Consider the following 21,277-nt stretch of genomic DNA (forward strand, 5'->3'; position numbering starts at 1 on the left):
CCACCCTACGCGCCCCCTTGCCGCGTCGTTCATGCGCATAGCTTCTCCGTGACGTCGTGAACACGCCCGCGTCACCGCCTAGCCCCCTAGACCCCCGGAGCGGCCGCGCCCTTGTCGACCTCGCCGCAGCACCCCGGCCACCATCGCGCCTATAAAAGGAGGCCTCGCCTCGACCATCCCCTCACACCACCACCCTCCCCTCTCCTTCCTCGACCTCCTCAGCACCTCACCATGCTCGATTAACCACCAGACGCTCCCAATTGTGAGCTCGCCGCCGCCCACAGTAGCCGACGATCGCCGGAGAAGGAAGCCACCCCTGGAGCTGCCGCCGGTACCAGGAGCTTCGCCGTCGTCCACCACTTCATCGCGCACACTGCCTGATCCTAGCTGGAGCCCCGGTGAGCCTCCGACCCCCTACCTGCGCCGCCGGCTCGCTTCTCTCTCGCCGTCGACGACGACACACATGAGCCGTTAGATCGCGATCTAATCCAACGCCCCCTGTTGATTCATACCGCTTCGGCGTTAAGCGTCGCTGACGTGTGGAGCCCACTGTCAGGCGGCCCGCGCGTGCACAGATGCGTGGTGGGCTGGCCTTGGGCCGTTTTCAAACGTTTGGGCCCAGTTAGCTTTCCCACCGGCCTATTTAATTCAAATCCCGTTTAATAAATTTAGTTTGAATTCAATACTGAACCCCAACTTTGAAAATTCATAGAATCTGTTTGGCTTGGCCAAATTTAACAAACTTTATATATTTAGAAAGCTTAGGAAATTATCTACACAATGCCACTGGTTTGAACCCTAGATCTATTATGGAATTAAAATGGAAAAATAAACAAGGCAGGGACTTTTCTGCCTTAGAATAATTATTAAAAATCAACCAAAATAGATATTTGAATAATTCCAACTCCTCTAGTTCACATTTGACTTACACTAATTGTTTCTGCAAGAAAATGGTGTGGTCACTTTGCATGATCATGCCCTAGATTAATTAATGGACAATATGGCTAGTTTAGTAAGTGATATTGTCCCAAAATTATTATGTAAATCATATGGAGGATTTCCCTTCATTTAAATCTTCTCCCAAATGAGTTCATGAGATGTTTGCACCCCTGGTCCAAACACTCCTATATGAATATTTGGAGATTTAAATCATTTGTGGAATTATAAAAGGGTATGAGGTGATCTACCTCATTTAAATCATTTTCTCAAATAATGATAATGAATGTTTGACTTTGGTCAATATGAATTCATGTATGATTATTTGAGAAGTTAAATCTTAAGAAGATTTCAATGAGAGTAAATTATTTTTCTCAAGAACTAAATGGAGATTATTAATTACATATGTAATGAGAGGAAATTACTTTTCTTTAATCAAGAAAACCAATGCACCTAATTATTTTATGTGCGTGCTTAGCATAGTTTGTGTGAAGTAACCATGAGATTAGTATAGCTTTTGAGCTTGTTTAGTGATTATACCTCGTATTCCAATTTAGACGCTAGCACCGGAGATTACCAAGAGGAAGGAGAATTCTACCAAGAAGAGGAAGAAGAGAACCTTGAGAACTACCAAGGCAAGCTAATACTCTTGCAAAGTGCAAAGCCCTCCGTGGGCAAGGCACCATGACTCTTACCTTTCTTACACCAGCCTATCCTAAGTTTACATCATACAAGTGTTACTTGCTGTTTTCAAGGAGTTGACATAACTTGGCTAGATGAGTAAGCATACTAAAGTAGTAAAGTTAGTCTCACCAATAGCAAAGCAATGTAGCACCCCTCATGAATAGTGCCAAGGCTAAAATACTAAAACTTGACTACTCTAGATGGGGACCTATGATATGTTGAACTTGAAAACTTGTGAATAATAAGTCATTCTATTGAATGAAGTTGAAGTTGAAGGTGAACCAGAGAAGATAGTGATTTTTGATAAAACCTGATATTGGTTTGAATGCGATACCTTTCCAATTTCAAGTACCCCCACAATACCTGATTATGGGTAGGGCTTAACTGGAAGTTTATACATCTTAGTATGGGTTCCCTCTGAACACACATCATAGGGGTTATGCTGAGGCTGCCTCCGTTGTTGAGAAATGATGTGAATTGAGGTGAATTATACGGCCAAGCCCTGTGCAGTTCCCAGGTTAACAGTTGGTTTTCACTGGGAGGCCAAGCTCATGGGGAGAGGTGCTCATACTAGGGTTTGTAAGTGAAAGGTTAGGGTTGATGATCCGCGTACTGTGTTACGATGATTCGGAGATATTCCGACGGATGTAATCAAATGTTGTGGCACAAGTGTGCAACCTCTACAGAGTGTCAATCTATTCGAATAGCCGCGTCCACAGTTACGGACGGTTGGAAAGGCCATACAGTTTCCGGTGTCAGATTTTTGAAAATATTGATGAAATACATGGGGACTTGTTGATTTACAACAGATGTTGTGGGAATGACACTAATGTTCCCCCTTGAGTTAACTAGCATATGAACCAACAATTGTGAACTAAAATTTGGCTTAGTCACATTAAATAGAGCTTAGTATCTTTACTCAAATGGTTAGCACTTTCTTTAGTGTTAGTTTGCAAGTACTTAAAGTACTTACGGCTTTGTCCCTGGCTATTCAAATGGCCAGAGTATGAATATGGACAGAACTACCAAGACGATGACCAGCAGGACGCCTATGACAACTAGGAGCTTTCTGACGTCAAGCGTTGGCCTGTGGACTACAGAGTCCCTTTATATTTACGCTTCCGCTTTGAACTTGTGTTTGTTCGTTGATCAATAGATCAACTATTCGTGTAATATGGATCATGTGATTCAAGTTGTAAGACATTATGAGTTGTAATAAACGATGACTGTGATACTTAGCTATTATATCTCGCAACAACAATATTCCTGGGATTGCGATGAATGATATAATAGGCATCCGGACTTAAAAATCCGGGTGTTGACATGTTTGAGCCTTGCGATTCGTAGGCGTGTTTAGGCTCTGTTGTTTATCTCGATCTGTTATCGGGATATGTTGGGTTGTTGGGTGGTTATCACATGCTATATCAGTTGTTGGAGATACACATGCTTTACTTTATTGTTGATAACTAAAATTGTAAGCAGAGGCATCTGTGAGCCCCTTTCCGATGGTTTGTTCCTTTGGCCAGCTCTGGAGATCCTTAGTTCAACTCCCACTGTTGGCAATTTAAGCCCACCTTTTTATTCTTCTCTTTTCTATTTCGGCCAGATCTGCCTGGATCATCTGCAGATGGGCCTGAGCCCACTTGCTGCGAGCTTCTTCGTCACCAGAGGGCGGTAGGCCGCTATCTGTTGCCATCTCTCCTCAGGTTCAGCCCAGTCCGTCCCTTGCATGTTTTTCTTTTTCTGAAAATTCCAGAAAATGTGCATATCTTGCTAAAATCATATCTCTTAAACCGTAACTCGAAATAAAAAGTATTTTATATGAAAGTTGATCAGAAAAATGTGAAGAAAATTAATATGCCATCCATGCTTGCTGTTTCACCATGCATCATATAATTTCGTGGTAGTTTGCATTACCACCTAATATGTAACATATGGAATATGTGGGATATTATATAAATGTTGTCCCGGTTCCATTTAACTTTGTAGTAGCTCACCCTTGCCATGTCGTGGCATACTTACCAATACTTAATTTTGTCGGTAGAAAATGCAACTCCAACTCTAATTTTGTTTGTCCGGGGTTCCGACTTCGATTAATATGGATAAGTTGCATTGCACCATCTTTGCCATGTCATGCATATCATATCATGAGCATGCTGATTCTTCTGTCGTAGTAGTAAGAATTTCACCCGTTGTTTGTTCCAGCATTTTCTTCTTCCCGGATAGGATCACGAAGTGGTGATGTGAGATACGACGAGTTCTCCGACAAGTTCTTCTGCAACCTTTCACAGGCGAGCCCACCTCCTTCACCTGTTTTATATTTTGCTCCCCCTCTCACTGCTATCCTTATGTTGCGCTTCTCTATCGATTCATGTGTCCTATTCCACTGGTTCGCCATAATAATCCTATATATATCATTCCTTACCCATAGCCGTTGCTTGATGTTTGAGCCTTGCGAGTCGTAGGCGTGTTTAGGCTCTGTTGTTTATCTCGATCTGTTATCGGGATATGTTGGGTTGTTGGGTGGTTATCACATGCTATATCACTTGTTGGAGATACACATGCTTTACTTTATTGTTGATAACTAAAATTGTAAGCAGAGGCATCTGTGAGCCCCTTTGCGAAAGCATCGGAACTTTGACTCGCTAATGTCCCCTAGGACCTGAGTTCTTGTTATCTCTTCCGAGATTGAGTGCTCTACCCGTACGTGGGGACGTTTATCGGGACCCCCCCCCCCTCACCCATTACCTTTCCTCGAGTCTGTTTAATTGGGAGCCACAACCTTGGTTTTATTTGCCTATGCCATGCTATACTTCCTGTTGCCTTCGGGTGTTTACTTCCTGTTGCCTTCGGGTGTTTATATTCTGTACTGTACCTTGCGGGACGTTTAGCGAAGCATGTGGTTCGCACGCCTAGCCAACGGCGCAAACCTCTGGGTCCGTATCGGAGTACGGCCGGACTTCGTCACGGGTAGCTTAGTTGGGTGGCTCCCATTAAACTTTCTCTTGCATTGGGAACGGTCTTGTTGTTAGACTTCACCTGTAGTAAGTGGGGTCGAGCATGCGTATGGTTACATTTGGGCAACCCCTGCAGGGTGTACATCTTATCGATAAGCCGTGTCCGCGGTTATGGACGACTTGGAATTGTATACCTTGATCATAGAACAACTTACACCTTATACTTGTTGTTAATAATCTGATAATAACTTGCGTAGTAATATAGCATTACTACAACCGATACCTAATAAAACTTGCCCACCGTTGAGTCCCTTTTACATTGCCTCTTCGCTTTGTTGAAGGGGATATGTGTAATCGGCTGGGTTATGTTTGTGTAGTATTTATCTGTTACCTTGTGCGCTCTCTTATCTTCTCTGAGTAGACGGATGTTGTAGCGTGTCTCTATTGGTTATAGTTTTGCTGCCGCTAAACCTACCATATAGCCCGAGGCGATATATTTATTCGCCCGGCGAGCATAGCCATTTCTAGTCTCGCTAAGTACGTGCCGGAGTTCGTTCCTTGGTACTTACTCTCGCCTTTTCTCTTTCTCTTTTGCTTCCTCCCTTTTGTCGGCAACCGATGGCCCGACTTCGACAGGTATGAGATGACGACATTAGCAAGGTTACCCTTCCGGCTTGGCCTGGGCAGGGTTATGGACGCCGTTGGTTATCTTCAGGACTCTTAGTACAATTTGTATCTTGTCCGTACTCGGACGTATTTGATCTTCTGTATGATTCGGATCTTTGTATTGTATATTTGTATCTTGACTCGTTGAAGTCGTTGTTGTAATATATGTTCTTGTGGGCTCTATTGTAATCCTGTTGTAATGTTACCGCTTGTGTTAATTCCTCTGGCATCACGTGTGTGATTCGTCGCGCACGTCGTGTCGGAGGGCGTCTCTGAATCGATATCGTACGGATTTCGGCGGGATCGCTGGAATCCTCATAGTACCGGTTCCGGGGCGTCACAACAGATCTCCAATGGAGGCGGCATCCTCTTCAGATTTTTTACGAGCTTCCTCACTTTTCTCGAGCTCGACGGCGAGGTCATCAGCCCGCTTGTTAGCCGTGACGAGAGCCTCTGTTGAAAGGAAACATAGCAGAAGTCAAAATAACATAAGGACAATGAAAGTTTACAAGACGAAATACAAGATAGTTCATCTGAAAGTGTACCTTTCAGACCATTGACAGTGTCGCGATACCCAATAAATTGAGTGCCGAGACTGACAAAATGTTGCATCAGAGGCTGTGGAAAAGGAAGACGAAGGGAAAGGTTCAGAGCGGTGAAAACTCAACACATAACAACCAAAAAGTAGCAGACTTACTGACAAAGGATTAACTTGTCAATGCCTACAGATCGTAGACTAGGGTTTTGTTAGAAGTAGAGGGCAAGTAGATCTCGAAGGTTTAGGCGAAAAGTACTCGACTATTATGAAAACTAGGGTTATGTTGACAGTAGATTCGATCCTTTCTTTGTCCCTCGACTCCCCCTTATATAGGAGGTGGAGCCGAGGGTTTCGTTTTGTACAAGTTACAGAGTCCGGGACGGTTTCTAACTCATCCCACCAGATTACAAATAACACTTCCTATTACAACTCTAGCTTTCCTTAATACATCTTGGGCTTCCGAATCTTCTTATTCTTCGGATAGTGGGCCTTCAGTAAACCCCAGGTACTATCTTCGGCAGGCCCATTTGGGATGCCTATGTCAGTAGCCCCCGAGATTTTGCTTGAATCGTAGAGTCAAGGGAAATCTCGACTGTTTATATTTATTCGAGAACTTTTATTTATACTTCTTCACATAAAATTCTATATTGTACAGGGATAATGGTAGTTGGGGCTAGTTCATCTGACGGATCAGGTACTAGTTAACTGCTCTAGTGGCAATCCGCAAAAACCTACTTCAAGATCACGTCCCTGGACATGATCTCGGGATACTGGTGCAAACTTCGACAGGTGCCGCTTAAGGTCTTACCATTCTGTCGATTCCCAGTCAAATTTATCGGGTACCTAACGCGTCCGTTAGGATTTTTCTTCGTATCTGTTGATACGGATAAAAGTAGCAGAGCGCAGTCTTTGGCGATGCCACGCCCAGCAGAACGGATCTGGGGTCTTACCTTCGCAAATTTGCGGCATTCAGAAATTGATCGCAACTTTGGCGTTCTGAGAATATATTGTCGAGTGCTTTTCGCCTTTGGAATAGCACATTTTATCGAGTCATATTTGATGACTTATTTTGTCTTCCCGATGGGAGTATATGTAGAGTTATCTGTGTAACTCGAAATATACTCACTTCTGTTTCTTTATTTTGATAAAATTCATCGGGCACGCGAACAGCATTCCCGATGGGAGTAGCCCCCGAGGCTACATCCAAGAACTTGTGCTTGGGTGTAGGCTCCACAGATTAGTATCCGTTGCCGCTATATTTATAATCTTTCTTGACAGTTTTATATTTATCGGGTGCGCGACCAGCGCTCCCGATGGGAGTAGCCCCCGAGGCTATGAACAAATGCTTGCATTTGGTCATAGGCTCTCGCCATTTCTATCTTGTCATACTCGAAATTTTATATTTTTCCAAAGTAGCCCCCGAGCATTTGGGCAAAAACTTGTATTTGATCAAAGGCTCCCGAGATAACCTTGCGTTGTCGATAAACTTTTGAAAACTCGCAGTCGAATTTTTCTTTTATCTTGACAACGTCATTGCTGATGATAGCCACGATCTGTATTTTGGAAACTGACCATTACCGCTTGTTTCGCTGCCTTGTGGGTCCCAATTCCTTATCTGACGGACACGTCGTGCAAGTGGGGGACACATGTTCTCCTTTTTTTCTGGCACACGTTCTGTAACCTCGTTAATGTTAAAATACCATTGTGCCCTTGTATCCACGTGGCGATCATCTGCTGCATTCTTTTTTCATCCAACGGTTCCGTCGTTTCACCGCACCTGTATATAAGGTCCTCTTCTTCTTCCTCGAACACTTCCGCTCGCGCCGTCCCCCTGCTTTCCTCTGCAAAATTTCTTCGTGCGCTCCTCATCTTTCACAGCTCTTCTCTTCGTAGCTACAGCTCTCCGCCATTGTTGATGCCACCGCGTCGATTGACCAGGCATAGCACACCTGATTCCTCGATGGCTGCCGCGGATCTGGGAGCTGCGGAGTGGGAGAGGTCCAAGATCACGAACCAGGACCTCAATCTCCTGAAGAAACTGGGGATTACCAAGAAACCCAAAGCGGTTTGCTTCCCCAGTGAAGAAAGCTACCCAACCCCTCCAATGGGGTATCGGGTAAGTTTTGTTGATCATCTCATCCGCGGCCTTTCCGCCCCCATTCACCCTTTTCTTCGCGGGTTACTCTATGTTTATGGTCTCCAACTTCACCATCTCACGCCCAACTCTATCCTTCACATTTCTATTTTTATCACCCTTTGCGAAGCCTTCCTTGGTGTCCAGCCTAACTGGGCATTATGGAAGCGCATTTTCTTTTGTCGCCGCAATGGCTCTGCCAATGTCGCCTATAATATAGGCGGTGTTGTTATTTCTGTTCGCTCCTCTGTCAACTACTTCGACGTCAAACTCCCTGACTCCGTTCAAGGGTGGCGCAAGAAGTGGTTGTACATTCGTGAAGAAAACCATGGATGCGCCGAAGACAACATTCCTCCTTTTGACGGTGCCGAGAAAATCCTTCGCCGCCGTTCTTGGGATGCAGAAGCTACCGAGGAAGAAAGGACTTCGACAGAGGCCCTGATGACTCGTATCCATGAGTTGCAAAATACTCGTGGAAAAGAATTATCAGGCATCCAAATTACGGCGTACTTTCTTAAGACTAGGGTGCAGCCTCTTCAGGCTCGCAAAAACCCTTTCTGGAATTACACTGGCGATGAAGACGCAGATCGCCTGTCGACGAATTTGGAAGTCAAGGATTTGGATAGACTTATCCGTAGGATTTCATCTCTCAAGAAGAAAGACTCCATCCCTTCCACTTGTCGCGTAAAACCATACAGCGCCGCCCATGTGCTTCCCAAGGTAAACATTGTCGCATAATTTGTCGATTGCCTTGCTTTTTGTGTTGTTATTTATTTCTGACATCCTTCACTCTTTTTATACAGGACCACCCAAATCTTGTTTCACTTCCTCCTCTTCATGAAGGTGGGGATGTCGAAGAAAGGGCCGTTATCTCCGATGACAATCCAGATGCCCCCTCGTTTGCAAATGAACCCGCAGAATCTCGAAAATCTGCGGGATCCGACGAAAAAGAGGATGTCTCTGAAGCTACTGCGTCGGCACAATCTCCTCCTCCTGCTGTTTCTCCAAGGAATAAAAGGAAAAGAGATGATGCCGAAGATTCCGGCACCTCCAAAGTCGACGAAGCTGTTCCTTCGCACCAGAAGGCAGGCTATGATCCATACCTCGAGTCTCTCATCAGTTCGTAAGTACCCTTTTTCTTGTTTACTTGTACTCGAAGATTCTTGTCTATCTTGCTTTTTATATTGTCGACGCTTGCTTGTAGTGATGATGAAGAAGAAGTACCAACTGCTGATGTGGCTGCTCGAACGAGTATGTCACATACATTAATCGCCTCGGAGATGCCAGTCGAAGGAGAAGAAACGTCGCCTCCTCGACAAAATGTCGGCGCTACTACTCCTCCGGCAAGCCCCCTTGTCCCTTCACCAAAAAGGGCAAGGGTTGAAATAAATCCAGAACTTACTCTTCAATCGAGTAACTCTTCTAACCCTCTCTTGGATGATGTAAGTTGCTAACACTCTTATCGTTGTTTATATTTTCTCTGTTTGCTCCTATGTGTCGTCATTTTTCTCATGCCAACATTTTCTTTCTTTGTCTCTCTTTAACAGCCTATGATCAAAGAGCTTCTTCGCATCGGTGCCCAATTCGTTGGGTACCGTGATTACGCTAGCAAGACTGAAGGTAATGCCCGACTATTTTTTGCTTCCTTTCTGCATGACTTGTCAACGTTTATAGCTAATCTTGTCTTCCTTTTTTCAGAGAAACTGGCAGAAGCCAACGAACGTGCTGACACACTTGCTCGAAAGTTAGAGCAATGTGAAGAGGCTCGTAAGAAGGCCGAATCAGATGCAGTTGAAGCTAGGCAAGAAGCTGACAAGGCTAAGGCTGATGCTGCTGGTGTCGAAGATCTTCGGAAACGTCTGCATGACGCCGAGACTTCACTAAGCGATCACATAACTGCGCAATCTGCTCGCGAAGCGGCGATCACCAAACGCATAAAAACACAAAGTCGTCGCTTTGTCGGTAAGCATTTGCACCATTGCATACCCTTTTGGATTTTCCTTTTTTGCACTTGTTTGTTGACAAAAATTTCTATTTTTATTTTGTCAGATAGGACCTCTCAAGAATTTGAACTTGAGGATCCCGACAACGATGTTCTTCTTGACGCCGTTTCATTCCTTGAGTTTCATGGGACGGAAGCGCGTGAAGGCATGGATGAGGCCAGGGCGGGGCTGTCAAAGCTTTTCCCCTACTTCTTCCCGAAGAAAGAGGAGCCCGCAACTTTCCTTGGTCTTGCCAAGTGCTTTAATCCTCCCGAAGATCTTGGGCTGAAGATGCGCCATGAGAACATGAAGGTTGCCGTGGAAAGCACTGTTGCCCTAGTTGCTGACAGTCAACAAACTATTGACTGGGCCAAAGTTGGCGACACGGAGCAAATAGAGCAAGCAAAATGGCGATCCTTGATCAAGGCGGCAAAGCTTAACACGAAGAAGATACTGGCCTATCTCGGGATCAAGCCATCTTCGACTCCTAGCTCTTCAAGGCCGGAGGTCTAGTTTTTGCTTTCTTTATTTCTTTTGCTATTGTCGCCATTCTAGTCTTGGCGACAAGTTCCCTGCCAGTCCCTTAGGAGAACTTCTTTTGTAATGGCCATGTAAATTTTCTACAATCAATGAAATTCCTTTTGGTGCTATCATTGATTTCGGGATTTTCTTTTCCAGTTGATATTTGATAATTATTCAACGAATCCTTCTTCTCCCGATGCTACTCCCGCGTCTTCCTTGTCGAAGAAAGTAAGAATCGATGACAATTTCCTTGAAGGTTCTTCCAGCACACCTTTGTCGGAAGATTTACAAGAACTTCGACAACAACTTCAATCCACGAAGAAACAAACTCTGGCAATGATGGAACAGTCTCGGAGAGCATCTGAACAAGAACAACTTGCTCGTCGACAAGCCGAAGAAGCTATGGCTGCTAAGGATGCTGCTATATTGGAAGCGAAAGGAGCTAGTGCCCGGGAAAATAGCATGCTCGAGCTGATGTTGGAAGCTAGCACGGATATGTTAGGTATGTATCTCAAACTTTCTGATGCCTTCTCTTTATTTTGCTGTGCTTTCTTCCAAGTTTCTTCCCTTGTTGTCCAATAGGCTCAGTTCTTGATGCTGCTGCCGAAGATCTGAGAGTAAATGAGAGAACGAATCTTCTTGTCAACCTTTCTCTAAACCATGGCTCTTTGTTTTGGGCCACTCCTGAACGAACCCAGCAGATTGTCAGGTTCCAAGATCGTGCTTGCCAAGTACGCGAATTTCTAAATTTTTGCACGACAACGTTGACCCTTATTTTCAAGACTTTGTTTCCTCGGAATGAGGTTCCTGCGACTCTTCCTGAATTGCTAGAGACCTTCAGAGATGCTCCTCGTATTCATAATTTCGTACGAGCCCAACTGACTGCTGGAGCGAGATTTGCCATGATTATGATAAATATTTGCCATCCAAAGTTGGACCTGTCGACGATTGTCGTTGATTGCATGGCAAAGAAGACGCGTCGTAAGAATAATATTGATGCAATCAACGAGATGGTGACTCCTGTGGCTGAGTCGATGATAGACGAGCTTCTTCGGATGGATGCAGAATTCTTCGTCAAAGGATCTTATGCCGAGCATAAAACGACCAGAGGCTTGTCAATAGATACTTTTTTGGGTTCTGATTGACTTGTAAAACTTTGTCGAAAACATTTGTTGTATACTGCAGAATGCTCTATATTGTCGGAGCCCCCGAGCCTTTTTGTCTGGAGTTTGTACTATTTTTCTCTTCCCAAGGTTCCTTCCTGAGCTGTAATAAAATACCTTGATGGGCTGCATGATCTTGGCGTCGAAGTTCTATGTTTTGTTGGTCGAGTTTTTGGACCAGAGTAATGAGATATTCTGACGTGTGCACTATATTTAATCATGACCAACTTCCAATTTATGTATTTGGCGAGGTATTATTGTACCAAGGCGAAATATTTTCAATAAATCGAGTTTGTCTGTTTTGATATTTGAGGGTGCAGAGCCCCCGAGTATGTCGACGAATAAGAAGTATATCTTTACTATCTTTATTATATTGCAGCACCGCGAGCCCGCCTCATTAAAAACCTTTCCCGGCCCCACTCGGTGCCCCGAAAAAGGAAAAGAGTGCGTCTGAAAACTCGCGGGCGTTTCAGTACATTGTATGTTTACAGAGGAGACTATATTTCGGCATCTAAGCGTAAAAACGCCTGAGCTGTGCCACGTTCCAGGGATTTGGCTCGGCAATCCCTGTCTTCTTGTCTTTGATTCTGTATGCTCCTCCTTCGATTACTTCTGTGACGATGTAGGGTCCAAGCCATGGTGACTCGAGTTTTTCGTGACTTTTTTGGTTGAGTCGCAGAACTAAGTCACCAACTTGAAAAGACCTCGGGCGCAATCGTCGACTGTGGTAGTTCTTCAGGTCCTGTTGATATTTGGCGACTCGTGACAGGACTTCATCTCGAGCTTCGTCAAGTGCATCGACATCGTCCTCCAAGGCTTCCCTCGAGGTTTCTTCATTATATTCTGTGACTCTTGGAGAATCGTGCTCTATTTCTATCGGCAGGACTGCTTCGGCGCCATGGACCAGAAAAAACGGCGTTTCCTGTGTCGCCGTATTTGGTGTTGTTCGGATACTCCACAATACACTTGGCAGCTCCTCCGGCCAAGTATGCCGTGCTTTTTCCAATGGTCCTAGCAGACGTTTCTTGATGCCATTGCAGATAATGCCATTGGCTTTCTCGACCTGTCCATTGGTTTGTGGATGTGCGACAGACGCAAAACTTAACTTAATGCCCACTTCTGCACAATATGCTTTGAACTCCTTGGACGTAAAATTGCTGCCGTTGTCTGTAACGATGCTGTGAGGGACTCCAAATCTGAAGACGATGCTTTTCACGAACTTAATCGCCGACGCACCGTCCGGTGAATTTATCGGCTTTGCTTCTATCCACTTTGTAAATTTGTCGACAGCGACCAGCATATACTCATAACCTCCTGGCGAGGCTTTGTGTAGCTTTCCCACCATGTCGAGACCCCATTGAGCAAAGGGCCAAAACAATGGGATTGGCATAAGTTCTGCTGCAGGAGAGTGAGGTCTGGCGGCAAATCTTTGGCACGCGTCGCAAGTTCTCACTATTTCCTTTGCGTCCTCAATTGCTGTTAGCCAATAAAATCCTGCTCTGAAAACCTTAGCCGCGATAGCTCGGCTGCTCGCGTGGTGCCCGCATATTCCCTCGTGCACATCTTTCAGGATGATTCTTCCTTCTTCGGGTGTAACACATCGTTGTAGCACGCCCGAAATACTTCGTTTGTACAGCTCCCCTTTTACCACAGTGAAGGCTTTTGATCTCCTAATTATTCGCCTTGCTTCGACTGGATCGTCGGGTATCGTTTTCCTTAAGATATATGATATGTAAGCCTGCATCCATGGAACTTGCACCATCATGACTAGCTCCTGCTCCTCTTCTTCTTCTACCGTGTCTTTGGTGACACTCGAGGTTTTCTCTTTCTTTTCCTTCTTTGTTTTTGTTGGCTTTGTTGATCTCTCGCTTATCTCTTCCCAAAACACACCTGGGGGAATCGCGAGACATTGTGACCCGATGTTTGCGAGAACGTCGGCTTCATCGTTGCTCATCCTGCTGATGTGGTTTACCTCACAACCATCGAATAGCTTCTCCAGCTCATTGTACACCTCTTTGTATGCTATCATACTTTCATTGACTGCATCGCATTGGTTCATGACTTGCTGTGCTACCAATTGTGAGTCGCCGAAAATTTTCAGTCGGGTTGCACCACAAGCTTTCGCCATCTTCATCCCGTGTATAAGAGCTTCATATTCTGCTTCATTGTTAGATGCGTTTGGGAACGTCATCCGCAGAACATATTTCAATTTATCGCCTTCAGGTGATACCAATATCACGCCTGCTCCAGCACCTTCCAACCTTTTGGACCCGTCGAAGTTCATGGTCCAAGTTCTCGATAAATCTGGGGGTCCCGTGTTTTGTAGCTCCATCCACTCTGCAATGAAATCTGGTAAGACCTGCGATTTTATTGCTTTTCTTTTTTCATACGTGATGTCCCGAGGGGAGAGTTCTATTCCCCAAAGGGAGACACGACCCGTAGCTTCTGGGTTGTTTAGTATATTTGACAAGGGAGCCTCGTTGACCACTATTATCGGGTGCCCCGAAAAATAGTGTCGCAATTTTCTTGCTGTCGTGAATACTCCATATGCCAGTTTCTGATATTGCGGGTACCGCTGTTTTGAGGGCGATAGTACTTCGCTGATGAAATATACTGGCCTCTGAATTCCATGAAGCTTGCCTTCTTCTTCTCTCTCGACTACTAGGGCCGTGCTGACCACCTGAGGTGTGGCTGCAATGTATAAGAGGAGAGGTTCTTTCTCTTTTGGTGCCACTAATATTGGTGGTGTCGAAATTGCTCGCTTGAGGTTCTCGAAGGCTCTATCTGCTTCCTCGTTCCATTGAAATTTTTCCCCTTGTTTGATCAATGCATAGAACGGCAGCGCCCTTTCTCCTAGTCTGGCGACGAATCTGCTTAGAGCTGCGACTCGCCCCGTTAACTGTTGTATTTCTTTCAGCTTTGTTGGCTTTCGCATAGTAACGATGGCCTGTATTTTTTCGGGATTAGCTTCAATCCCCCTTGCTGATACTAAGAACCCGAGAAGTTCTCCTGCGGGAACTCCAAAAGAGCACTTTGTCGGGTTCAGTTTGAGGCAGAACTTGTCGAGGTTGTCGAAGGTTTCCTTCAAATCTTCGATCAAAGTCGACCCTTTCCTTGATGTTATTACGACATCGTCGATGTAGACTTGTACATTTTTTCCAATCTGTGTTGCTAAGCACTTCTGCATCATCCGCTGGTATGTTGCTCCCGCGTTTTTCAGACCAAAGGGCATTGTTTTGTAGCAAAACACGCCATAAGGTGTAATGAACGCTGTCTTGGCTTCATCTTCTTCTTTTAACCTGATCTGGTTATAACCAGAGTAGGCGTCCAAGAAGGAAAGACGTTCGCATCCTGCCGTGGAGTCGATGATTTAATCGATCCTTGGGAGGGGAAAGTGATCCTTAGGACAATGTTTATTGAGACACGTGAAGTCGACGCACATGCGAAGGACTATTGTGTGTTTTTTCGGCACCATCACTGGGTTAGCTACCCACGTGGCTTCTGTAGATATTTCCCTGATGAAACCAGCATCTTTGAGTCGGTCTATTTCAGATAACATGGCTTTGCGACTAGGCTCCGAAAAGCGCCGCAAAGGTTGCTTGACTGGTCTTGCGAGAGGATCTAAATTGAGGTGGTGCTCGGCAAGTTCCCTGGGTACTCCTGGCATGTCAGCTGGACACCATGCGAAGATTTTCCAGTGCTCACGGAGGAACTCGACGAGCGCGCTTTCCTATGCGACATCCATGTTTGCGGCAATGGACGTCGTTTTCTTTGGATCTGTCGGGTGGATCTGTACCTCTTTTGAATCCTTGGTTGTATTGAAAATTGGCTCCTTAGAAGATCTTCCTACCTCTGGCAGTACATCATAATCAGTGAACCTTGGCGCCGCATATTCTGCTTGCATCCCGAAAGTTTCTGACAGTCGATGAAAATCTTTGTCGCATTTATCGGATAACGCAAAACTTCCTTTGATTGTGATAGGTCCCTTGGGCCCAGGCAACCTCCACAACAGATATGTATAATGCGGCACTGCCATGAACCTAGCATACGCTGGTCGTCCCAACAGAGCGTGATATTGCGACGGGAAATCCACAACTTCGAACTCCAAATTCTCTATCCTGTAGTTTTCTCGGGTTCCAAACTGAACGTCGAGGTTGATCTTGCCCAATGGGTAACTTGGCTTCTCTGGTGTGATCCCATGGAAACGTGTGTCAGTTGGTTTTAGATTTGCCAGGGATATGTTCATCTTCCTCAATGTATCTGCATACATGAGGTTTAAGCTGCTGCCGCCATCTATGAAAACTCTCGACACGTCGAAACCAGCAATTACTGCGGGTAAGATGAGTGCTGATTGTCCTGGTCGAGGAACTTGCTGCGGATGGTCTGCGATTGTGAAGCCGATGTCTTGCCCCGACCAATTGAGGTACTCGACTGTTGGTGGAGGCATCTTCTCTGCCATGAACACTTGTCGCGATATTACCTTCTGCGCTCTGTTTGATGGCCTGGCTTTCTGAATCATCGAGACCGCACCGTTAGAGTTGGGGTCAACATATGGAGGTGGATGTGGTGCTGCCGCAATTCTAAGCTGGTGTCGATTTTCTTCGGTAATTGCGGGAGGAGGTGGAAGGTGGATCTCGCTCCTTGGCTCCCGAGGGTTTCTGTTATTTGCTTGGGCATTTGCAATTCCTGCGGCTCGCAACATTGCCTGAAAATTACGGCAGTCCTTCTGGAGATGTCCTGACTGCCTCTTTCCATTGTTGTCGAGGTAAAAGTGCATTTGACACGGACCGTTCATCATCTCCTCGGGAGACACGTAAGGTCTTTGAGTCCTTGGTCCACTATTTTGCCTGTTGCCACGAAAATCACCTCTATTGTCGCCTTGTTGCTCATTACTCCTTTGATAATCATCTCGACTATTTCCTCCTGGATTTCCTCGAAAACCAGCCGATATATGGCCAGGAGCATCGTTGTTGTAGAACTGGCGAGAAAATCGCCTTCTATTTTGATAATTTCGACCACGATCCTCTTCTGGCGACCTGTGTCGCTTATTGTATATTGCGTCTTCTCCATCTGCCCATTTATTGGCTATCTCCATGAGTGCTGATATGGTCTTAGGGTTAGTTCTCCCTAAGTCCTCGACAAAATCACCTCGGCGAATTCCTGCCATGAACGCATCTATTGCCCTTTCGTCAGATATATCTTCCGCCGAGTTCTTTATGATGTTCCACCGCTGTATATATTTCCTCATCGACTCATCGTGTTTTTGTCGACACGCCCTCAGCTCTTCCAACGACGCAGGTTTTTTGCAGGTGGATCGGAAGTTTTTCACGAAGATGTCCTCAAAGTTATCCCAGCTGTCGATGGAATTTAGGGGGAGTTTCTTTATCCAAGATCTCGCGGCACCACTCAGGTGGACTTGTATACTTTGCATAGCTGTTGCTCTGGTTCCTCCTACCAGTTTTACCATCTCGAGATAATCCACGAGCCAATCCTCGGGATCTTGCAGGCCGTCGAACTTTTTGAAATTCTCGGGTAACTTGAACCCTTTCGGTACTCGAGTTTTTCGAACTCTTCTCGTAAAGCACGGGAGCCCACACATATCTTCGTCGGCAAGCTCTGGTGAGTGCTGACGCTCCCTTCTTTCTTGTCGCGCTCTGTCTACCCTTACTTGGACCGCTGTATCTCTTGCTCCACTTGTTCTTGGTGGGTCTTGAACTGCTGCGTTGGGTCGTGGACTATTTTGCCTAGGATTTTCTTCGGGAGGCGTTGTTGCAAACGCTGTTCCCATAACTCCTACTCCAGCCATCGCCATATTGAACAATGGTTCTCTCGGGTCTCCAGGAGGTGGCCTGGACGCGAGGATGTAAGCCTGTGTTGCCATGTAACCTGCTTCTGGTGTTTTTGGGATGATATTTCCCCTTTCATCGATCGTCATGAAGGACATGTCGAGATTTTGAATTAGGTTTCCCCTCTCTCCTTCGGGTATATTTTGCAGCCGAGACCTTGCTCTCCTTCGAGCCTCTCTGTGACTGTCTCCCGATGTTCCTGAAAGGCGACTTAACTCTGCTCGGCGTCTGCTTGATGCAGAAGCTGCTTCTTTCCTCCTATTCAGGGATGCTGTCTGTTTTTCCAACTCTCTGCTTACCCGAGCAAGTCTATATTGATATGCTTGTAACTCTTGTACGGTAGCAGTAGTATTCATTGGTTCTGATCCATCCATGGCTCTCGCAGCCCTATCCCACGCAGCTTGCGGGAGTTGGACTTTTGCGCGAGTTGAAGATCCGGCATATTTAGTGCCTAGGCCTGTTCTGATATCAGCGGGATCGACGTATGGATTTCCCAAATCGTCGAAAGCCTCTGACGTTTGTGGTTCTGATGTTCCTGCTTCTTCTATTGCACAGATCTGATGGTATTTTGTGCATTGATTTTTCTCGAGGTTGGTGACACCATCATATAGAGTGGTGAAGACCTTTCCGATGGCGACAGATTTGTCGATGAAGTTGAAGCTGTCGACGCTTTCGGAGTCGCTGCTTATAAAGGAGTCCGCAGACGACTCGAAGGATGTGTTGCTGAAGATCTTGGCGAGCTTTCCGCTTGCCTTGCTGTCGACGAATCTTGGCAACGAAAACTCCTCGTCACTCGACGAAAAGTTAGAATCGACTGCTGAAAATTCCGACGAGATCGGAACTTCGAGACGATAGGATCCTTCCTTGTTGACGCCAAATCGGAATTCTCCGAACGTCATGATAATGGGCTCCTCCAGATAGGCACATGCATCCATACGGGAGGGCGGGTGAGGAATAAAATTGAATAGATCAGTTTTTTCCTTATTACCTCGATCCATCGCGTTACTTGCTGTCGACGAAGTCGAAGATCTTGAACGTGCCATCGAGATCAGCTCCTTGCAACCTCTAATCCCCACAGACGGCGCCAATTGACAAAGGATTAACTTGTCAATGCCTACAGATCGTAGACTAGGGTTTTGTTAGAAGTAGAGGGCAAGTAGATCTCGAAGGTTTAGGCGAAAAGTACTCGACTATTATGAAAACTAGGGTTATGTTGACAGTAGATTCGATCCTTTCTTTGTCCCTCGACTCCCCCTTATATAGGAGGTGGAGCCGAGGGTTTCGTTTTGTACAAGTTACAGAGTCCGGGACGGTTTCTAACTCATCCCACCAGATTACAAATAACACTTCCTATTACAACTCTAGCTTTCCTTAATACATCTTGGGCTTCCAAATCTTCTTATTCTTCGGATAGTGGGCCTTCAGTAAACCCCGGGTACTATCTTCGGCAGGCCCATTTGGGATGCCTATGTCACTTACATCGTCCAAGGAAGGAGTCGCCGAACTCCCGGCTACGTTGTATTCTTTGCCTAGTTCAATCCTCGCCCTCTTTGGCGAGGAAGCTCGGGGGCTGGTGGGAGGAGTCGACCTTTGAAGATCCTGTTGAGGAGGCGAGGTTTCCTCCGCCGTACGGTGAGTCTCCGACAAAGCCAAAGTTTGTGACGTGCTCATAGGAGCAGTCACATTGACGGCGGGTTCTTCTCCTTCGTCGCCACTGTGAAAAAGATAGTATGAGATTATTCGAAACACAATGAATAAGGAGAAAAGGGCGACAAGGTAACTTACGAGCTAACAAGGGCATCATCATAAGCGTTGAAGGGCTCCTCCTCTTCAGGAGATTTTTCTTCTGGAGCAGTTTCCTCGGCAGGAGAACTGCTAAGCTTGGAGGTGTCGGAGCCTTCAGCATCACCCCTTTTCCTTTTGTTCCTTGGGGAAGCAGCGGAAGGGATAGACTGGGCTGACCCGGAAGCCTCGGATGCAGTTTCTCTTTCAGAGGAAGCCGCGGATTTGTGAGATCCTGCGACTTCGTTCTTAGGGTGAGAAGTAACCTGGGCGTCCTCGGTAACGACAGTTCGTTCCTCGACTTCCCCACCTTTAGGAAGGGGAGGAAGAGAGGATACAATTTGATGCTTCTGCAGACGAAAAAGATATATCGACAAGAAATTACATCAATGAACGGCAAACTAGCAGTCGAAAAACAGAAATTCGTCGAGGACAAAGATAGTTTACCTTGGGGAGGGCGTTGGTGCCGCTATATGGCTCCACGCGACAGGAGGTTGGAATGGCGTCTTTCTTGCTCAGCGATGAGATCTTCCGGACAAGCTTTTCCAAGTCTTTGACCGATAGATCCTTGCACAAGCGGTCCACATCTTTGTCGCCAGCGTACATCCAGAGAGGGTTTTTGCGAGCCTGCAGAGGCTGCACCCTTCTTGAGGAAGTATGCGGTAATCTGAATACCCGACAATTCCTTGCCGCGGGTATTCTGGAGCTCGTGGATGCGCTTCATCAATGCCTCTGTCACCGTTTTCTCTTCGTCGGTAGCTTCAGCGTCTCACGATCGGCGTCAGAGGATCTTCTCGCTACCATCAAAAGGCGCGATGTTGTATTCTTGCGAGTCGATGTCCTCTTCGCGGATGTAGAGCCACTTTTTGCGCCACCCTTGAACAGAGTCAGGGAATTTGACATCAGAGTACTCGACATCTGGGCGGACGCAGATAACAACGCCACCCACATTGTAGGCGGTGTTGTGGGAGCTGTTGCGGCGGACAAGGAAAATGCGTTTCCACAGGCCCCAATTAGGAGGGGTCCCGAGAAAGCACTCGCAGAGGGTGATGAAGATAGAAATATGGAGGATGGAATTGGGGGTGAGCTGGTGCAGCTGTAACCCGTAAAGAAAGAGTAATCCACGAAGAAATTTGTGGATAAGAGTGGATAAACCGCGGATGAGGTGGTCGATGAATGTTACCCGGTATCCTATGCCCGGCGTGGGGAAGCTTTCCTCGCCGGGGAAGATCAGAATCTTCTCCTTGTTCAGGAGCCCGAGCTTCTTAAGCAGGTTCACGTCCTGGTTCGAGATCTTGGATCTCTCCCACTCAGAGAGCTTCATGTCCGCCGTCGCCATGGGGGAAGTGTGCTTGGAGAGCCTCGCCCGCGGTGGCATTCACTTGGTGGATTGTGGTGATGAGGAGAGCAAGAGCGCAAAGAGCTTTTGTTGTGGCAACGAAAGAGAGAGAGATGGTATGTTTTCAGCGGCGCATCGAAGGGGATAACTGGAGGAGGAAGAAGGTCTTTTATAGCAGGTTAACCGAAACGCCGCGCCGTCAGATGAGGGGAGAATGGATTTGATGCCCTACACGTGTCTCCTGGGGTAAAAAGGTCTTTTTACTGCGATGGAACTGGACAGGCGCTACAGCGCGCGTGCCAGGGAAAGTGGAGGACATGTGTCCCCCACTTGCGTAACGTGTCAAGTTCTGCGGATTTTTGGGTCCACACGTCAGCGACAGGACAGAACTCGCGTCTTCTCGATACAGTGGTCGTGGCTATCGTTAGCAATGACGTTATTACGGAGAAAACTACGGGTGCAAATGGTTGAGATTCTCGATAGAGGAGTATCAATGATAATTTCGATAGCCTTTGATCAAATACAAGTTTTTGTTCAAATGCTCGGGGGCTACTTTTTAAAGAAATTTGCGGAAGTTTGATGAAAGAGTTGCTTCAGAAAGGGATATTTTAGATATGGCGACAAAGAAAAAATTGAGCCTACAGCAAGTATAAATACTCGACTGTAGCCTCGGGGGCTACTCCCATCGGGAGCGCTGGTCGCGCACCCGATAAAAATAGGGCAAGCAG

At 46.2% G+C, this 21,277-nt stretch overlaps 1 long non-coding RNA gene across 1 annotated transcript in view; it reads left to right on the plus strand.

The window, feature by feature from the left end:
- Positions 1-3,745: 3,745 nt before the first annotated feature.
- Positions 3,746-21,277, plus strand: part of LOC139831274 (uncharacterized) — a 254,774-nt gene continuing 237,242 nt past the window's right edge. Inside the window, exon 1 of the long non-coding RNA XR_011745971.1 lies at positions 3,746-3,911. This is a non-coding gene — a long non-coding RNA (uncharacterized lncRNA). The remainder of the gene's footprint in view (positions 3,912-21,277) is intronic.

This window comes from Lolium perenne, chromosome 5 (assembly GCF_019359855.2).
Source record: "Lolium perenne isolate Kyuss_39 chromosome 5, Kyuss_2.0, whole genome shotgun sequence".
Lineage (NCBI taxonomy): Eukaryota > Viridiplantae > Streptophyta > Magnoliopsida > Poales > Poaceae > Lolium > Lolium perenne.